The sequence below is a fragment of the Canis aureus genome, chromosome 22 (assembly GCF_053574225.1).
Source record: "Canis aureus isolate CA01 chromosome 22, VMU_Caureus_v.1.0, whole genome shotgun sequence".
In the NCBI taxonomy this organism is placed as follows: Eukaryota; Metazoa; Chordata; class Mammalia; order Carnivora; family Canidae; genus Canis; species Canis aureus.
Genome location: NC_135632.1, coordinates 40,756,842 through 40,775,722, shown reverse-complemented (window position 1 = coordinate 40,775,722; position 18,881 = coordinate 40,756,842). Strand labels below are relative to the sequence as shown.

Sequence of the window (18,881 nt, the reverse complement as noted above, 5' to 3'; positions counted from 1 at the left end):
AACCACAATGAAATACTACTTCACCTTTATTGGAATGACTAAAAGTAAAGACTGACTGTACCAAGTACTTTGGAGGGTATAGAGCAATTGGAACTCTCATGTATTGCTGGTGGAAATTCAAAATGGTACAGCCACTTTTGGAAAACAGATTTCCTGGTTTCTTACACAGTTAAACATATACTTAACCATACAACCCAGCCATTCCATACCTAGTATTTACCAAGTGAAATTAAATCTATATTCATACAAAAACCTGCACAATATTGTTCATAGAAGCTTTATTTGTAATCATAAGAAAAACTGAAACAAACCTAATGTCCCTCAGCTGTGGAGTGGATAAACATCCATAAGTGCATCCATATGTGTTGTTAGAGAGAATGTAATTTAGTACAATCACTGAAAAACTGTTCGGCAGTGTTTCCCAAGGTCAAATATATACCCCAGCAATTGCACTGCTGGAAATCCAATAAAAATACATAATATGTTTGCCAAAAGGCTTATTACAGGATGTTCACAGCAGTAGTACTTGTAATAACCCAGTGATAAAGACTCTGACTCCATTTTTTGTTTGACCACTGACAGCCTTCAAGCCCCATAACTCCTTTTTTCCTTCCTGCTCCAAGGGACATGCTGCTAATAAGAAAACCCAGGTTTCCTTGGCATGGGTGGTAATCCAAGCCACACAAACTCCAGCCTGTAGAAGAGAGTCTTCATCCTTGACCTGCCTCCGCTCAAACCACTATAAAAATCAGAGCCACTTGCCCCTTCTACTCAAGCCAAACAGACTGGCTTGAGTGTTGGCTGTGCTGTCCCCTGAAAGCCTCCCTATGTGAGTTATAAATTTCTCAGAGCCTCTGGGTGAGGGTATTCTGTTACCAGTCTCCAACTCCGAACCAATTTTGGGTGGGTGAATACCACCCTCCACAGTGCAACCACAAAGCAAAACCCAAAGTAGAAACTATTCAAATGCCCAGTCACCAGATACACATACAAATAAGTTATTGCATAATTACCCAATGGAACTTATAGGACAATGAGAATAAATTAACTACTTATTGTAATCTTATAATGTTTAACAAAAGAAATCAATACAAAAGAATATATTGTTGTATTACTGTAATTATAATTTTTAAATTTAAGTGTAGTTGACACAATGTTACATTATTTTCAGGTGTATAACATGTATCGAGAGTTCAACTTCTCTATACATTATGCTATGCTCACCATGAATATAGCTACTTTCTGTCACCATACAATGCTATCATAGTATCATTGACTATATTCCCTATGCTGTACCTCTTGCTTCTGTGACTTATTCCATAAATGGAAGGCTGTATGTACTCCTCCTCTTCACCCATTTTGCCCATCTTCCACTCTCCTACTCTCGGGCAACCATCAGTTCTCTGTATTTATAGGTCTGTCTGATTCTGCTCTTTATTTATTCATTTTTTTCATTTTCTAGATTCTACATATGGGTGAAATCACATGATATTTGTCTTTCTCAGTCTGACTTATTTCACTTAACATAATATCCTCTAGGTCCATCCATGTTGTCACAAATGATAAGATCTCATCCTTCTTTATGGCTACATAATATTCTATTGTGTGTTTGTGTGTGTGTGTGTGTGTGTGTGCGTATAGTTTTTCAGGTTAATGTTTTCATTTTCTTTGAGTAAATACCTAGTAGTGGAATAACTGGATCATGTGGTATTTCCATTTTAATTTTTAAAAATATTTTTAAAATATTTATTTATTTGAGAGAGAGAACATGAGGTGGGAGGGGTAGAGGGAAAGAAAGAAGAAGCAGATGTCTTGCTGAGCAGGGAGCCACTGCGGAGCTCAATCCCAGGACCCTGAGATTATGATCTAAGCCAAAGGTAGACACTTAATTGACTAAGCCACCCAAGTGCCCCTCTATTTTAATTTTTTGAGTTTTCCATAGTGACTGCACAAATTTAACATTCTCACCAACAGTGCATGAGGGTTCCTTTTTCTCCATATCCTTGTAACACTTATTTCTTGTCTTTTTTATTTTAGCCATTCTGTCTGGTGTGAGATGATATCTCATGTGGTTTTGACTTGCATTTCCCTGATGATGAGTGATGTTGAGCATCTTTTCATGTGTCTATTAGCCATTTGTATGTCTTTTTTGGAAAAATATCTATTCAGTAGGTTGCCTTTTTGCTTTGTTGATAGTTTCCTTTGCTGTGCAAAAGCTTTTGTTTTGCTGTAGTTCCAACAGTTTATTTTTGCTTTTGTTTCCCTTGCCTCAGAAGACATATGTAGAAAAATGTTGCTACAGCCAATGTTAGAGAAATTACTGCCTGTTTTCTCTTCTAGGATTTTTATGGTTTCAGATCTCACTTTTAGGTCTTTAATTCATTTTGAGTTTATTTTGTGAATAGTGTTAGAAAGTGGTCTGGCTTCATTCTTTTGCAAGGAGCGATCCACTTTTCCCAGAACCATTTATTGAAGAGACTGTCTTTCCCCCCATTGTATATTCTTGCCTCCTTTGTCATACTTCAATTGATCATGTAATTGTGGGTTTATTTCTGGACTCTCTATTCTGTTCTATTGAGCTATGTGTCTGTTTTTGTGTCAGTACCATACTGTTTTGATGACTACAGCTTTGCAGTATATCTTGAAAGCTGGAATTGTGATACCTCCAGCTTTGTTCTACTTTCTCAAGATTTCTTAGACTATTTGGGGTCTTTGTGGTTCTGTACAAATTTTAGGTTATTTGTTCTAGTTCTATGAAAAATGCTATTGGTATTTTGATAGGGATCACATTGAATCTGTAGATTGTTTTGTACAGTATGGACTTTTTAATAAATATTAATTCTTCTAATTATGAGCATGGAATATCTTTTCATTTGTGTCATCTTCAATCTCTAAGAATATATTCTTTGTGACTACATTTAAATAAAGTGTAAGAGCAGGCAAAGTTAACCTATGTCAAAAGTCAAGATAGCCACCGCCGTTCTTAGCGTAGTAGGCTATTGGAGAGAAGTGTAAAGTGAGTGCTTTTCTAAATGTCAGGCTCAACTTGGAGAAAAAAAAGGCAGGGCTGGGTGAGGGAATGTTCACAGCTCTGAGTGGAGTTCTCACTCTGCCCTTTGGGCTGAAGAGTTAAGAGTGTGAGCTAGCCCCACCCAGTGGACAAATGTGGATATGCATGTCAATGCTTAAAAGAGGCAGATGACAGGCCTCTCCTGGGCGCCTCATTGGGTCAGCCAATTTCGGGAGTAGGGTAAAGAATCTGGGCTCAGAAATGGGTTAGAGTATGTCAAAAGAATCTGAAGTCAGCCTTTCTGTTCTGTTACAGAAATCTGGGGGACAAGTGACTTCTCTGACAGGAGAGGTAGGAAGCCCAGGGAAAGGTAAACACTATCCCAGCTGAGGGCTCTTCTGTCTTCAGGCTTTGCCCCACTAGGCAGTCTGGGCTGGGTTTGGACATCAGCTTTACTCAGGGTCGAGATGCTAATCCAGCAAAGCAGGTAGTGATCCCCATCCTAGAAATGAGGGAGCTGAGGCCCAGGTAATTTGGCTTGTAAATGGCAGAATTAAGGTTTGAACTCAGGTCTCTTTGGCTCCAAACCCAGCCCTAAGTCATGATTCTCTATGTAGTGACTTAACCTCTTTTGCACCATGGCTCCCTCTGGCAGTCTGGTGAAGCCTATGGGCCCATTCAGAATAATGTTTTAAAAATCATAAAATGAAAACAAGAAAATAAAAATAAAAATAAAAATCATAAAATGAAATATGTAAGTGGATGGTGGAAAGGGGGGAAAAGAAAGAAAAAAATATGTAAAATTAGCAATCCTATTGAAATTGCCAGGAGCTGGGTGGTGCAGTGGTCGAGCGTCTGCCTTTGATTGGGGTCATGATCCCAGAGTGCTGGGATGGAGTCCCACATCTGGCTCCCCACAGGGAGCCTGCTTCTCCCTCTGCCTGTGTCTCTGCCTTTTGCTGTCTCTCATGAATAAATAAATAAAATCTTTAAAAAAGGAAATTTCCAGGAGCTGCTGATCCTATCAAAATATAGATACCACAGGCAGCCCAGGTGGCTCAGTGGTTTAGCGCTGACTTCAGCCCAGGGCGTGATCCTGGAGACCCAGGATCCAGTCCCACATCGGGCTTCCTGCATGGAGCCTGCTTACCTGTCTGCCTGTGTCTCTGTCTCTGTCTGTCTGTCTGTCTCTCTCTGTGTGTGTGTCTCCCATGAATAAATAAAAATCTTTAATAAAATAAAATAAAATTTAAAAATAATAAAATAAAGAGTATCGTGGTATCTGGGTTTTTTTTTAAGATTTTATTTATTTATTCATGAGAGACACAGAGAGAGAGAGAGAGAGAGGCAGAGACACAGGCAGAGAGAGAAGCAGGCTCCACACAGGGAGCCCGACATGGGACTCGATCCCCCAACTCCAAGATCACGTCCTGAGCCAAAGGCAGACGCTCAACCAGAAGCAAAGATCACAGGGCCCAACAGACACTTACTGATGGCCTGCAGTGCTTCAAACAGGTTGCTGGATGCAGAGACACACAGGAATAAGATGCAGTCTTCTTTTTAAGGAGCCCCAGCCTGGTAGAGGCAGCATCCCCAAGAAGTTTATGATTGACTTCCAAATGAAATAAACAGGCGAGAATTGACTGCTTTGGGGACAAAGGAAGAGCAATCCTATGGGCTGGGCAGTCCAGGAAGTTCTATAAGAGGCAACAGTAGGGCTGGCAGAGGGTAGTACAATGCAGTAGTCAGGCGCACAGGCTCTGTTGTCAGATGGCCTAGGCTCGAGATTTGATTCTGTCACTTCCTAGCTATAGGCAAGTCTATGTGATCTCTCCATACCTCAATGTTCTCATCTGTGAAATGGGGTAAGCCTAATACTTCATAGGGTGGTGTGAAGATTAAGGAGTTTAAGTGCTATTAGCCACGATAATGGTACTGATTATCATTAGATAGATGGACAGACAGAAGGATGAAAGCTTTCTGGGGTTAAGGACAGCTTGAGCTATACAGAAACTAGATTGTTTTCTTGTGAAAAGAGTAGGTTGAGGAGGGCCACTGGCTGAATGATTTAAGGTAGGACATAAAAGACATGTTTTATTTTCATAACTGTGTTTTTTGTTTTATTTTGCACTGGGGAATGGCGTCAAAGCTTTGATTTTACCAATAGTGCTCCATAAGATAGCACTAGTGTGAGTATTTAAGTGTCAAAAAAAATGATGGGTTGGTTTAGAGAGAATATTCATACAATAATACATAGTACGAGTGGTACAGGGATATAACAAAAAATGTGAAAGTGGTAGCAAAAAATATGGAAGTGCTTAGTTTGAATCATTGGATTAGGAAATAGAAATCACTCTCAATTTGAGAGACTCTCCTGACTCAACCCAGCAATCCCTGTAGCACTGAATGGGACATGGGGCTGACGGTAAATACACAGTATTTAGGAAAAGCTCAGTAATACTGTCCACACCCTTTTATTTCTGGATACACTTGAGGGCAATATTTCATATTGTAGGTTACCACCCAGAAACAGGTTGTGAAATCAACTATTGGGTCATGTCCAGCATTTAGAAAATATGAAACAGAACAGAATAGAAAATGTCAAAGCACATTGTTGGATAGTTAAGGTAATTATTATTTTGTGAAGTTTATGCAGCAGACTGCCAGGTAAAGTGCATTTCCTCCAGTGGGTTACATGCAAAAGCGTCTGCTCAATAGAATAGGCTTAAATTGTAGACCAAGCTCTGCTCCTGCCCTGCTGTCTAGCAGGGTGATCCCCGACCCTCTCACCCACTCAGAGACTTGGAGGCAAATTAATTTTGCTAAGTGGCTAGCTGAGATGTGAAAGGGCTATTTATGTTTGGGGTTCTATTTTAGCCAAAGTGTTCTTGAGCCTATCTGTATGTCCCTCTACTTTGGAGGGATTGAGTTCTCCAGGAGGGAGGACTGGAATCAAGCCAAATAGGCCCCTAGGTTTTTAATGTCACCTTCCTGATCTCAGCCAGATGTTCCTCTTTCTAGATTTTCAGCTCACACCCAGGTCTTCTGCTTCCAAACATCCCATCACATTTCCAGTTACAGCATTTCCTTATCTCCCATGATTTCCTCATTTTGTGGTCACACTTCCCACTCTGATGTGCAATATCTGGGTGGGGTGTGTGTCCATCCTGAAACAGCCTTTGCTGTTGTTCTGCCCCACTTCTTCTAGAATCTGCTGTCCTGTGGAACCAGAAGAGGCAGAGGGTCTGCTATAGATCTCCAGAGGTTCAACCCCTGTATTTGGTTTAGCAGTTTTCTCCCATTGACGCTCCCTAAGGGTAGCCAGGTGGTGATTCGAGGGGACAATCCTTAGATAGAGTATGTGGATAACCATGTTAGCAGCCTCCGAGACAAAGATTTGAATGTAAATTTTAGTTTGATCTCCATGAAATTGCCATTTTTATATTGCCATTAACAATGCCATGTGCTGCAAGTAGTGGTTTATTTAGGAGACTGGGGAAGTGAGGTGGGGGAGGTTGCTAATAAAGGGGGTGTTTTGCCTGTTACCCTTTGGGTAGCTGGAGCTTAATCCCATTGGAGAAACTCAGGGTAGTATATAGCATACACCTCAGAGTTATTCCACCTCAGGGGCAAGGGAAGTGGGATAGTTCTGTACCAACTCAGCCCAGTCATTTGTTTAGGAGGCTTGAGGGAATAGGGAGCCACACTGCTGGGCAGGAGCAAAACAGGCTTTGTTAGCCAGAGGAAATCCTCAGGTAAAAAGGGATGGGTATTGCCAGTGGGAACTCAGCAGTGTATACTGAGCAGGTGAGGCCAGAGTATAGGAGGACTGCCACCAGAAGCCATGCCCGTGGACTCTCAAAGTGCCACTAGCTCTTGGCCACATACTCAAGTACACAAGAAAACACAGTTATGTTTTTCTATAACAACTTATTTTCTGTTTTGAGACCCTAGTCCACAAGATATTGAAAAAGAAGTCACTGTGAAGGTCACCTATTTTCCAGAATTGTATCAGTTCTATGAAATTTGGTCAGTGCCAAGGTTCAAGCAAGCCTTTGTGCCACCTGGTCTTTGGTGGCATCTGTCCATGTGAACTTGCACTTAGATGTCATTTCCTACCTTCCTGTTGCTTACCAGTTCACTCTCAGTATGATCTACTGGCACCATCAACCCCAGCAAGGCATCGAATATGTCATATGATTGCTTCTGTACCAGTCCAGGGCATGGGCCTGTGGCTATATTCATCTTGGACTCACCATTACCATGTTCCTCTGCCTCTGGATCACATTAAACCCAGAACTCTGGCTGGGGGACAGAGTATAGGATCTTTCTAATGTCTAGACTGACTTGCTTCTCTCAGACCTCTCGTCTTTTCCCTCCAGCCTGGGAAATAATGTTTTAGATTGATATAGGATAGAAAGGGAGGCTTAATGTCCTCAAACTCCTATACTTAAAGGAGTACGAAAAATTGGAAGACCTTTTCTGAGGTCTGGCTCTTTGAGTGCAGGAAAATTCAAATTCAATATTTGAATTTTCCTGCACTCAAAGAGCAGGATATATCAATTATATCAGGATATATCAATTATCCTGTTATATATCCAATTATATCAAAGAGCAGATATATCAATATCAATTAACACTTCAGAAATTTCCCACCCCCATTACCAATGCAGTGTGATCACTGCCTCTTCCATACCTGCTCTCTGTACTACTTGTTTCCTTTTATGTTCATTATAGCTGTATAACCAAGTAGAGAACATTGTTGTTTTATGTTATTATTTTTAAAAGATTTTATTTATTTATTTATTTATTTATTTATTTATTTATTTATTTATTTAAGAGAGAGCACAAATGGGGGGAGAGGCAGAGAGTGAGGGAGAAGCAGATTCCCTGCTGAGCAAGGAACCCAACGTGGGGCTTGAACCCAGGACTCCAAGATCACAACCTGAGCTGAGGGCAGATGCTTAACTGACTGAGCCCAGGTGCCCTGCAAAATTGCCATTTTAAACAAGGCAGGGGTTCCTCACCTGAGGGTCCATGGTCTAATTCAAGAAATCCTAAATTTGGTTAGGAAGAAAATTTACATTTTTATTTTCCTTAACCTCTAACCAAATTCAATTCAACATCTCCTTCAATTATAAATGTAGGCATAGTAGTATTAGCAGGACTTCATCACAGGTATCTTGAAACACTGTTTATACTCATCACTGTCAGAGTTCTAAGATCTGCCCCTACTTCTTTTGAAATGTGTTAATATTGAAATGCATATGTTCCTATATCATAAATATGTTTTTAAAGTATTTCAATAATTGTGTTTCAGAACAATTTTTAACTTTTTAAGGTAAATTTATCTTAATTATAGACATGAATTTTTTAAAGATTTTATTTATTCACGAGAAACAAATATAGACAGAGGGAGAAGCAGGCTCCCCACAGGGAGCCCAATGTGGGACTCGATCCCTGCACCCAGGATCACACCCTGAGCCAAAGGCATACGCTCAAACACTGAGCCACCCAGGCATCCCTATAGACATGAATTTTAAGAAAAAATTCAGACAGATTATGTCTGAATTTACCCAGTTTCTCCCCATGTAACATCTTGCAAGCTATAGTACAATATCACAACCAGGAAATTGACATTGATACAGTCCCTACTTTATTCGGATCTCACCAGTTGTGTGTGTGTGTGTGTGTGTGTGTGTGTGTGTGTAGATTTGTGTGACCACGAGAACAGTTCTATCACCACAAAGATCCCTTGTGCTATTCTTTCATAGTCAGACATTTGCCATCCTCTCCCTTCCCTAGTGTCTGGCATTCACTAATCTGTCTCTATCTCTATAACTTTGTCATTTCAAAAATGTTATATAATGGAATTTGTACCTTTTTGTGATATATAAAGTATATAACCTCATATACCTTTTGAGGTATATTAAGTATATAACCTTTTGAAATTGGCTTGTTCTCATTCTGTATAATTCTCTTGAGATCGATTCAAATTGTCATATAGATAAGAATTTGTTCCTTATTTTACCTGAGTAGTGTTCCGTGGTAGGCATGTACCTAATTTATTTAATCATTTTCCCACTGAGGACATTTGGATTGTTTCCAATTCTGAGGTATAATTGGTTTTTAACATATTTAATTTTATGTTTTAAAAAATGTTATTCTGAGAGAAAGTCCAAGGCTTTGCTACGCTACCCAAAGGGTCCATTGGCACAAAAATGTAGTTCTAAAGGAGAAGAGGGCTATGTATCTACACATTATCCTTCTCTCCATAGGGACTGGGTGGGAATGGGGACGAAGAGGGGGAGGTATTTCAATGATCTATGCCACTGGGTGAAACCTGAAACAGATGGTCTCTGTCATGGCAGTGAATCACTGAGCTGATCTTCACTGTAATGAGGGGAGTACATCCGTGGGAAGGAGAGTCAGTGAATGAGAAGGGGCCACAAGAAAGAGAGGGGCTTAGGCACAGGGCAACTTGAAACCCAACCAAGGCCCCAAACCTAAGGAATATCTGTCACACTCAGAAAAGAGTCATGAGTGATTCTGAGGAGACAGAGGGAGAGAGTCATAGGACTGAGGCTCATACCCGGATCTGCAGGGGAAGGGAGCAGCTGGGGGAAGTGAGCTATGAGTGGGCTGGAGAGGTCAAGGATGCAAAGACTCAGAGCTAGAAGTGACTGTGACAGCACAAGCTGCTGGGCATTTTAACAGGTGCAGCCTTCTGCTAGGTACAAGCCCATTTCATTCCTTTTCAAAGAACCATGTGACCTCAGCTGGCAATAAGCTACACTTGACTTCATCTGTGAGAATGTTACTTTGGTTGGAGGAGTCAGGGCACACACTATGATGACCACTGAACCTCCTATCCCCTAAAGAATAGCCCCCTAACTGGGGCATTTGGGGTAGAATTTGTGCTATTCCCTGCTTTTTTTTGCCAGCTCTGTGTGACCTGAACAGGAGCCTGGTAGCCAAGTGCCAAGGAATGCCAGTAGCTAAGAAGCCATTCAGGAAGAAGATGCTACAGAAAGATCAGGGGTGAACCAGAGTCTCCAGAGTCTGCAGGAGGAGACCATAAGTGGGTCAAAGGTAAACCAGCCACCATTGTGCAACCACTAAAGAACGAATGGGCCTTGGCATTGAGCATCAGTGGCTGCTCACCTCACAAGAAGGGCAACAACCAGACAGTATGTGCCCCTTAATGGATGAACACCAAATGGATGAAGTATCAAAGCTCAATCTGACCAGACCTCCAACTTCTAATTTACAGAAAAACACGAGGGCAGAGAAACGTGTTCAACGCCACCACAATGATGCAATCAGCACAATCCAGACCATGGGGAACCTGACATACAGGACAAACAACCAGTTTCTTCAGTAAATAAGTTTCAAGGAAAAGCAAAAAGATAGAAGTGGAGAAGGAACCTATAAGTTTAAAAAGACAGCATATACATCAGCCATTTACAGTGTATGGACCTTATTTGGATCCTGGACCAAACTGAAAAGGGAAAAAATTATGAGATTAGTGAAAAGATACTCGATGACATTAAAGAATTAGTGTTAACTTTTGACAGTAATTGGAATTCCTTATCTTTTAAAGTCACATATCAAATGTTTACAGATTGCAAAGCATGATGGCTGATGTTTGCTTCAAAATAGTACAGGAAGGGATAAGTGGCTGGGATTGTATGTAAAAAAGATTGGCTACTGGTTGATAGTTGAAGCTGGATGATGGTTGCATGGGAGCTCATTATACTGTTTTAGGGGGACTATTTGAAAAATACCACAATAAACAACTTAGCAAAACTACAAAACTTACCTAGTGAGGAAGGGAGAACACCTAGTTTGAGAAGGAAGATGTGGTCAACCAACTCCCTGATGGTCAGGCTGAGAGTAGAGGAGTTAGGCTGCCTGGACCTGGGACAGTCACTTGAGGAGGGCCTCCTGGATGGACAGATGGGATGAAAAGGTGAAGGAATAGTCAGGCAATCCTTTCTTTCAGTTCTCAACTGTTGATTAGCAATCAGCTTTCCAAGACCTTTGAAAAGGAACGAAATGGATGTGTGCCTAGCAGTTTAGAAGAAAGTAGTACCAGAACTTGGGAAGATGGCAGAGTAGCAAGGAGACTCTGAACTTGCCTTGTCCTTCAAATATAGCTGGATCAACATTCAACTATTTTTGAACAACTAGGAGGATGATCGAGGATTAAGGAAACAATCTGCATAGTTGGAGGGAGAGAACATGGCAGAAGCGAGGCTTTTCTTGACAGACAAATCAAAACACGCGTACTTAAAGGTCCAAACACTCCCCACTACAAGCAAGCGGGAACTCTGTAGAGGAAGGTCCAGTGGGAAAGAGCAGCCAAAACGCAAGAGCAGAGTGTATACAGCATACACCAGAAACACTTTTTGAAGTTTTTTTGTTGTTTTTGTTATTACTGCTGCTTTTGCTTTGCTTTGCTTTGCTTTGCTTTGTCTTTCCTCCTTTCTTTTCCTCCTCCTTTCCTTTCATAATGACTAGACAGAGAAATTCACCCCAAAAGAAAGAACAGGAGGTAATACCCACCTCCAGGGATATAATCAATATGCATATAAGTAAAAAGTCTGAACTAGAATTTAAAGCAATGATTATTAAGATACTTGTAGGGCTTGAAAAAAGCATAGAAGACACCACAGAATCCCTTACTGCAGAAATAAAAGAACTAAAATCTAATCAGAACAAAATTAAAAATGCTATTTCTGAGATGCAGTCACAAATAGAGGCTTTAACAGCAAGGACACATGAGGTAGAAGAGACAGTCAGTGATATAGAAGATAAAATTATGGAGAATAAGGAAGCTGAGAAAAAAAAAGACAGCTACTGTTCATGAAGGGAGACTTCGAGAACTCAGCGATTCTGTAAAATGAAATAATATCCAGACAATAAGGGTTCCAAGAGATGAAGAGCAGAGAGAGGGACAGAAGGTCTATTTGAACAGACTAAAAACTTCCCTAATCTGGGGAAGGAAACAGGCATTCAAGTCCAGGAGGTTGAGACCCCTCCCCCAACAATAAAAAATAGGTCAACGCTTTGACATATAATAGTGAGACTTGCAAATTCCAAAGATAAAGAGAAAATCCTGAAAGCAGATCAAGACAAGAGGTCCTTAACCTACAAGAGTAGAAACATAAGGCTGACTGCAGACCTATCCACAGAGACCTGACAGGCCAGAAAGGACTGACATGACATATTCAATGTGCTAAATGGGAAAAATATGCAGCCAAGAATACTTTATCCAGCAAGGCTGTCATTCAGAATAGAAGGAAAGATAAATAATTTCCAGGACAAACAAAAAGTAAAGGAATTTGTGAACTCTAAATCAGTCCTACAAGAAATATTGAAGGGGATCCTTTGGGCAAAGAGAGAGCACAAAAGTAACAAAGACAAGAAAATAACAGAGACAATCTACAGGAACAGCAACTTTACAGGTAATACAAAGGCACTAACTTCATATCTTTCAATAATTATTCTGAATGTAAACAGACTAAATGCTCCAGTCAAAAGACACAGGGTGTCAGAGTGGATAAAAAAAAACAAAAAACAGGGATCCCTGGGTGGCGCAGTGGTTTGGCGCCTGCCTTTGGCCCAGGGCACGATCCTGGAGACCCAGGATCGAGTCCCACATCAGGCTCCCGGTGCATGGAGCCTGCTTCTCCCTCTGCCTGTGTCTCTGCCTCTCTCTCTCTCTGTGACTATCATAAATAAATAAAAATTAAAAAAAAAAAAACCAAGATCTATTGATATGCTGCTTACAAGAGACTCATTTTATACTAAAAAATACCTCCAGATTGAACGTGAGGGGTGGACAACAATTTATCATGCCAATGGGCATCAAAAGAAATCTAGAGTAGCCATCCTTATATTAGACAAATTAGATTTTAAACCAAAGACTAAAAAAAAAAATTAAAAAATAAACCAAATACTATAAGAAGAAATGAAGAAGGACACTATATTATAATAAACAATTATATCCAACAAGAAGCTCTAATAATTGTAAATATTTATTCCCCTAACTTGGGAACAGCCAATTATATAATCCAATTTATAACAAAATTAAAGAAACACATCGAGGGGTGTTGTGTTCAGCTTAGATCATGATCCTGGGGTCCTTGGGGTTCCTGCATGAGGTTCCCTGCTCAGCAGAGTCTACTTCTTCCTCTCCCTTTTATCTTCCTCCTCCCAACCCCTGCTCATGTACTCTCTCTTGCTCTTGCTCTCTCAAATAAATAAATCTTTTTTAAAAATAAAAAACACACATTGATAATAATACAATAATAGCAGGGGACTTTAACACTCCACTCACACCAATGGACAGATCATGTAAGCCAAAGATCAATAAAAAAACGAGGACTTTGAATGACACACTAGATTGGATGGACTTAACAGATACATTCAGAGCATTTCATTTTAAAGCTGCAGAATACACATTCTTCTTGAATGCACATGGAAAATTCTCCAGAAGAGACCACATACTAGGTCAAAAATCAGGTCAAGCAGTATAAAAAAATTGAGATTAGTCCATGCATATTTTCAGACCATGATGCTTTAGAACTTGAAGTCAACTACAAGAAAAACATTTGGAAGGGGATCCCTGGGTGGCTCAACATTTTAGCGCTTGTGTTCGGCCCAGGGCATGATCCTGGAGACCCAGGATCGAGTCCCACGTGGGGCTCCCTGCATGGAGCCTGCTTCTCCCTCTGCTTGTGTCTCTGCTTCTCCCTCTGTGTGTCTCTCATGAGTAAATAAATAAAATCTTTAAAAAAAAAAGAAAAAGAAAAACATTTGGAAGGACCACAAACACATGGAGGTTAAAGAGCATCCTACTAAAGAATGAATGGGACAACCAGGAAATAAAAAAATAATTTAAGAAATACATGGAAGCAAATGAAAATGGGAACATGACAGTTTAGAACCTCTGGGATGCAGCAAATGCAGTCCTAAGAGGGAAGTATGTAGCAATACAGGACTTTCTCAAGAAACAAGAAAAGTCTCAAATATACAACCTAATCTTACACCTAAAAGAGCTGGAAAAAGAACAGCAAATAAAGCCTAAATCCAGTAGGAGAAGAGAAATAAGAAATATTAGAACAAAAATCAATGATATAGAAATAGAAAAATAGTAGAGCATATAAATGAAACTGGGAGCTGGCTCTTTGAAAGAATAAGATTGATAAACCTCTAACCAGACTTACCAAAAAGGAAAGAGAAAGGACTCAAATAAATAGAGTCATGAATGAGAGAGGAGAGATCACAACCAACACTGAAGAAATACAATTATAAGAGAATATTGTGAGCAATCATATGCCAACAAATTAGGCAATCTGGAAAAAACGGATGCATCCTTAGAACATATAAACTACCAAAACTGAAATAGGAAGAAATAGAAAACCTGAACAGATCCATAACCTGCCAAAAAATTGAATCAATAATCAAAAATCTCTCAACAAACAACAGTCCAGGGCCAGATGGCTGGAATGGTGGAATTCTACCAAACATTTAAAGAATTAATACCTATCCTTCTGAAACTGCGTCAAAAAATAGAAATGGGAGGAAAACTTCCAAACTCATTCTATGAGGCCAGTATTACCAAACCAGAAAAAGACCCCACTAAAAAATAGGCAGCCCCGGTGGTGCAGCAGTTTAGCACCGCCTGCAGCCCAGGGCGTGATCCCGGAGACCCTGGATTGAGTCCCACGTCGGGCTTTCTGCATGGTGCCTCCTTATGCCTCTGGCTGTGTCTTTGCCTCTCTCTCTATCTCTCTCTCTGAATAAATAAATAAAATTTTTTTAAAAGACCCCACTAAAAAAAGAGAATTACAGATCAATATCACTAATGAACATGGATGCAAAAATTCTCACCAAGATACTAGCTAATAGGATTCAACAGTACATTAAAAGGATTATTCACCACAATGAAGTGGGATTTATTCCTCACTCTAAGGTGATTCAACATGTGTAAATCAATCAGTGTGATATACCACATTAATAAAAGAAAGGACAAGAACTATATGTTCCTCTCAATAAATATAAAACAGCATTTGACAAAATACAGTATACTTTATTGATAAAAACTCTCCACTGAGTAGAGAGAGAGGGAACATACCTCAGTATCATAAAAGCCATATATGAAAAACCCACAGTAAATGTCCTCAACAGAGAAAAACTGAGTGCTTTTCTCCTAAGATTAGGAACACAACAGATTTGTTCACTCTCACCACTGTTGTTCAACATAATACTGGAAGTTCGAGCTTCAGCTATCAGACAACACAAAGAAATAAACGGCATCCAAATTGGCAAAGAAGAACTCAAACTTTCACTCTTCGCAGGCAACATGATACTCTATGTAAGAAACTCAAAAGACTCCAGCAAAAAAATTTCTAGAGCCGTTAGAGGAATTCAGCAAAGTGGTGGTATATAAAATCAATGCATAGAGGTCAGTTGCATTTCTATACACTAACAATGCAGCAGAAGAAAGAGAAATTAAAGAATCGATCCAATTTACAATTGCACCAAAAGCCATGAGATACTAGGAATAAGCTTAACCAAATAAGAGGGAAAGGATTTGTACTCTGAAAACATAGAACCCTTATGATAGAAATTGAGGAAGACACAAAGAAATGGAAAATCATTCCATGCTCATGGATTGGAAGAACAAATGTTAAAATGTCTGTGCTACCCAAAGCAGCCTACACATTCAATGCAATCTCTATCAAAATACCATCAATATTTTTCACAGAGCTGGAACAAACAATCCTAAAATTTGAATGGAACCACAGAAGACCCCGAATAGCCAAAGGAATATTGAAATATAAAACCAGAGTGGAGGCATCACAATTCTGGACTTCAAGCTGTATTATAAAGCTGTAATCACCAAGACAGTATGGTACTGGCATAAAAATAAAAATGAAAATAAAAACAGACACATAGATGAATAGAATAGAATAGAATAGAGAACCCAGAAATGGATTGACATTTATAGTCAACTAATCTTTGACAAAGCAGGAAAGAATATCCAATGGAAAAAAGACAGTTTCTTCAACAAATGGTGTTGGGAAAATTGGACAGCCACATGCAGAAGAATGAAACTGCACTACTTTCTTTGTTGTTGTTGTTGTTGTTGTTGTTGCTGTTTTGGTTTTTAGTGTATGTGCTGCCGAAGTGAGCACTGTTGTTTTGGTTTTTAAAAAAGATTGATTGATTGATTGATTGTTTGATTCATGAGAGACACAGAGAGGGAAAGGCAGAGATATAGGCAGAGGGAGAAGCAGGATCCCTGCAAGGAGCCTGATGTGGGACTCGATCCTGGACCCCGGGATCACGCCCTGAGCTGAAGGCAGACGCTCAACCGCTGAGCCACCCAGGCATCCCTGGATCACATTCTTATATCATAAACAAAAATAAACTCAAAATGGATGAAAGATCTAAGTGTGAGACAGGAATTTGTCAAAATATAAGAGTAACAATGCAGGCAACAACCTCTTTGACCCTTGGGCACAGCAACTTCTTTCTAGACACGTCTCCAAAGGCAAGAGAAACTAAAGGAAAAATGAACTATTGGGACTTCATCAGGATAAAGAGCTTTTGCACAGCAAAAGAAACAGTCAACAAAACTAAAAGGCAACCTACAGAATGGGTGAAGATATTCACAAATGACATACCAAATAAAGGGCTAGTATCCAAAATCTATAATGAATTTACCAAACTCAACACCCCCAAAAAAAATCCAATCAAGAAATGGGCAGAAAACATGAATAGACATTTCACCATAGAAGACATACAAATGGCTGACACACACATGAGAAAATACTCAACATCATTCGGCATCAGGGAAATACAAATCAAAACCACAAAGGAATACCATCTCACACCAGTCAGAATGGCTAAAATGAACAACTTAGGAAAAAGCAGATGCTGGGTAAGGATGCGGAGAAAGGGGAACTCTCTTACACTGTTGGGAATGCAAACTAGCGCAACCACTCTGGAAAAAAAGTATGGATGTTCCTCAAAAAGTTGAAAATAGAGCTACCTTATGACCCAGCACTTGCACTACTAGGTATTTATCCAAAGGATACAAAAATAGTGATTCAAAAGGACACCTGCACCCCAATGTTTATAGCAGCAATGTCTACAATAGTCAAATATGGGAGGAGTCCAGATGTCTACTGACAGGTGAGTGGATAAAGACAACATGGTACATATGTACAATGGAATATTACTCAGCCATCAAAAAGAATGAAATCTTGGCATTTGCAACGATATGGTTAGAACTAGATGGTATTATGCTAAACTAAATAAGTCAGTAGAGAAAGACAAATACCATATGATTTCATTCATATGTGGAATTTAAGAAACAAAACAGATGAACATAGGGAAAGGGAGGGAAAAATAAGACAAAATCAGAGAGGGAGACAAACCATAAGGGACTCTTAATCATAGGAAACAAACTTAGGGTTGCTGGGGGGAGGGGTCAAGGAGGGGGTAACCGGGTGATGGTCATTAAGAGGGCACTTGAAGCAATGAGCATTGGGTGTTGCATGCAACTGATGAATCACTGAATTCTATCTCTGAAACTAATAATACAGTATATGTTAATTAAATTGAATTTAAGTAAAACATGTAAATAAAGAATCAGAGGAATAGAATTGATGGCAGAGAGCCAACAGCTCAGCCTGTTCATGCCAATCACTTACTTCCAGTCTTAGCTGTAAACACCAATTTCCAAGCCCTATATTGTCTTCTCTACCTGACAGTATGCGCAGCTGCTTCTGTTTGCTTTCCCTGACCTTGGGCTAGTGGCATCATTGCTCCCAGAAGCATAGACAGCAGTCTTCATGTGCAAGTCCCAGAGCCAATAGCAGGGTATCATAACTTCAGGAATATGGGCATCATCGAGTCCAATTCTGTACAGTTGCTCTACAGACAGGGAAACTGTGCCCCAGAGAAACCCCAGGGACTGGAGACTGTGTATAAAAAGCATTAGGACCAGTCTTAGATAAGAGTAGGTACTTCTTGGGAAGGCTTTCTACATAGAAACATGTGTTCCCTCAATAAACTTTTATTGAGTGTCTGCTGTGTGTCAATCACTACCTGGTGTGAGAGATCCTCAGCTGAGTTAGAAATAAATTCTGTCCTGGAATAGCTAACTAGATCTGAGTTGGAGGGGTTGGGGAGTAGGAAGGAGAAAAGAATTAAACAGAATATTCACATACATTGTGGACAAGAGAGCACTGATATGGGAGCCAGAAGACCCTGGTGACTCCTATCAACTTCCAGGCAAGTGACTTGCCCTCTCTGAGCCTTGACAACTGTGTCTACAAAATGGATGTGATAACTTCAGCTTCGCCCAATCCACAGGGAAGACATCTGGAGAACTCTAACGTGTAATATGTGGTTAAAGATATCTTGATAAATGAATAAATACATTGATTTTAAACACATGTTTGTAGGAAGGCAAGGGATTTGTATGTGGTGGAAAGGTTACACACACACCCTCCCTCCCTCAGCTAAAGGCAGCCTCCCCCCAAAGTCCTGAACACAACACACTGGACAGAGGTACAAAAGGGGAGACATGTCTGGGTGGCTGGAAGAGATCAGCTGGTGGGGGCAGCACAGAAAGAGGAAATGGAAGAGGTGAGATGAGCAAAATTTCCTTCCTGTGTTGCAGTCAATGGAGCATGATCGGAAGAAGTTGGTCTGAGATTCTGATGCGACATCTAATCAATGTGAGTAAACATGGGCTTTACCAGAACTTCTAAATTGGAGGGCGAGTTTGCAGTTTAGAAATTCCAACTTTGAGGCTCTAGAGATAGTCCAGACTGACCCTGTCATG

The 18,881-nt window shown here is 40.1% G+C and overlaps 1 protein-coding gene across 12 annotated transcripts in view; it reads left to right on the top strand.

The window, feature by feature from the left end:
* The window catches only part of ACKR2 (atypical chemokine receptor 2), a 62,356-nt gene that overhangs the window by 23,848 nt on the left and 19,627 nt on the right, over nucleotides 1-18,881 (top strand). For all 12 annotated transcript variants that reach the window (XM_077865604.1, XM_077865605.1, XM_077865608.1 and 9 more), the window contains one exon: nucleotides 18,717-18,774. The gene's annotated coding sequence lies outside the window, so the exon portion shown is untranslated. The remainder of the gene's footprint in view (nucleotides 1-18,716; nucleotides 18,775-18,881) is intronic.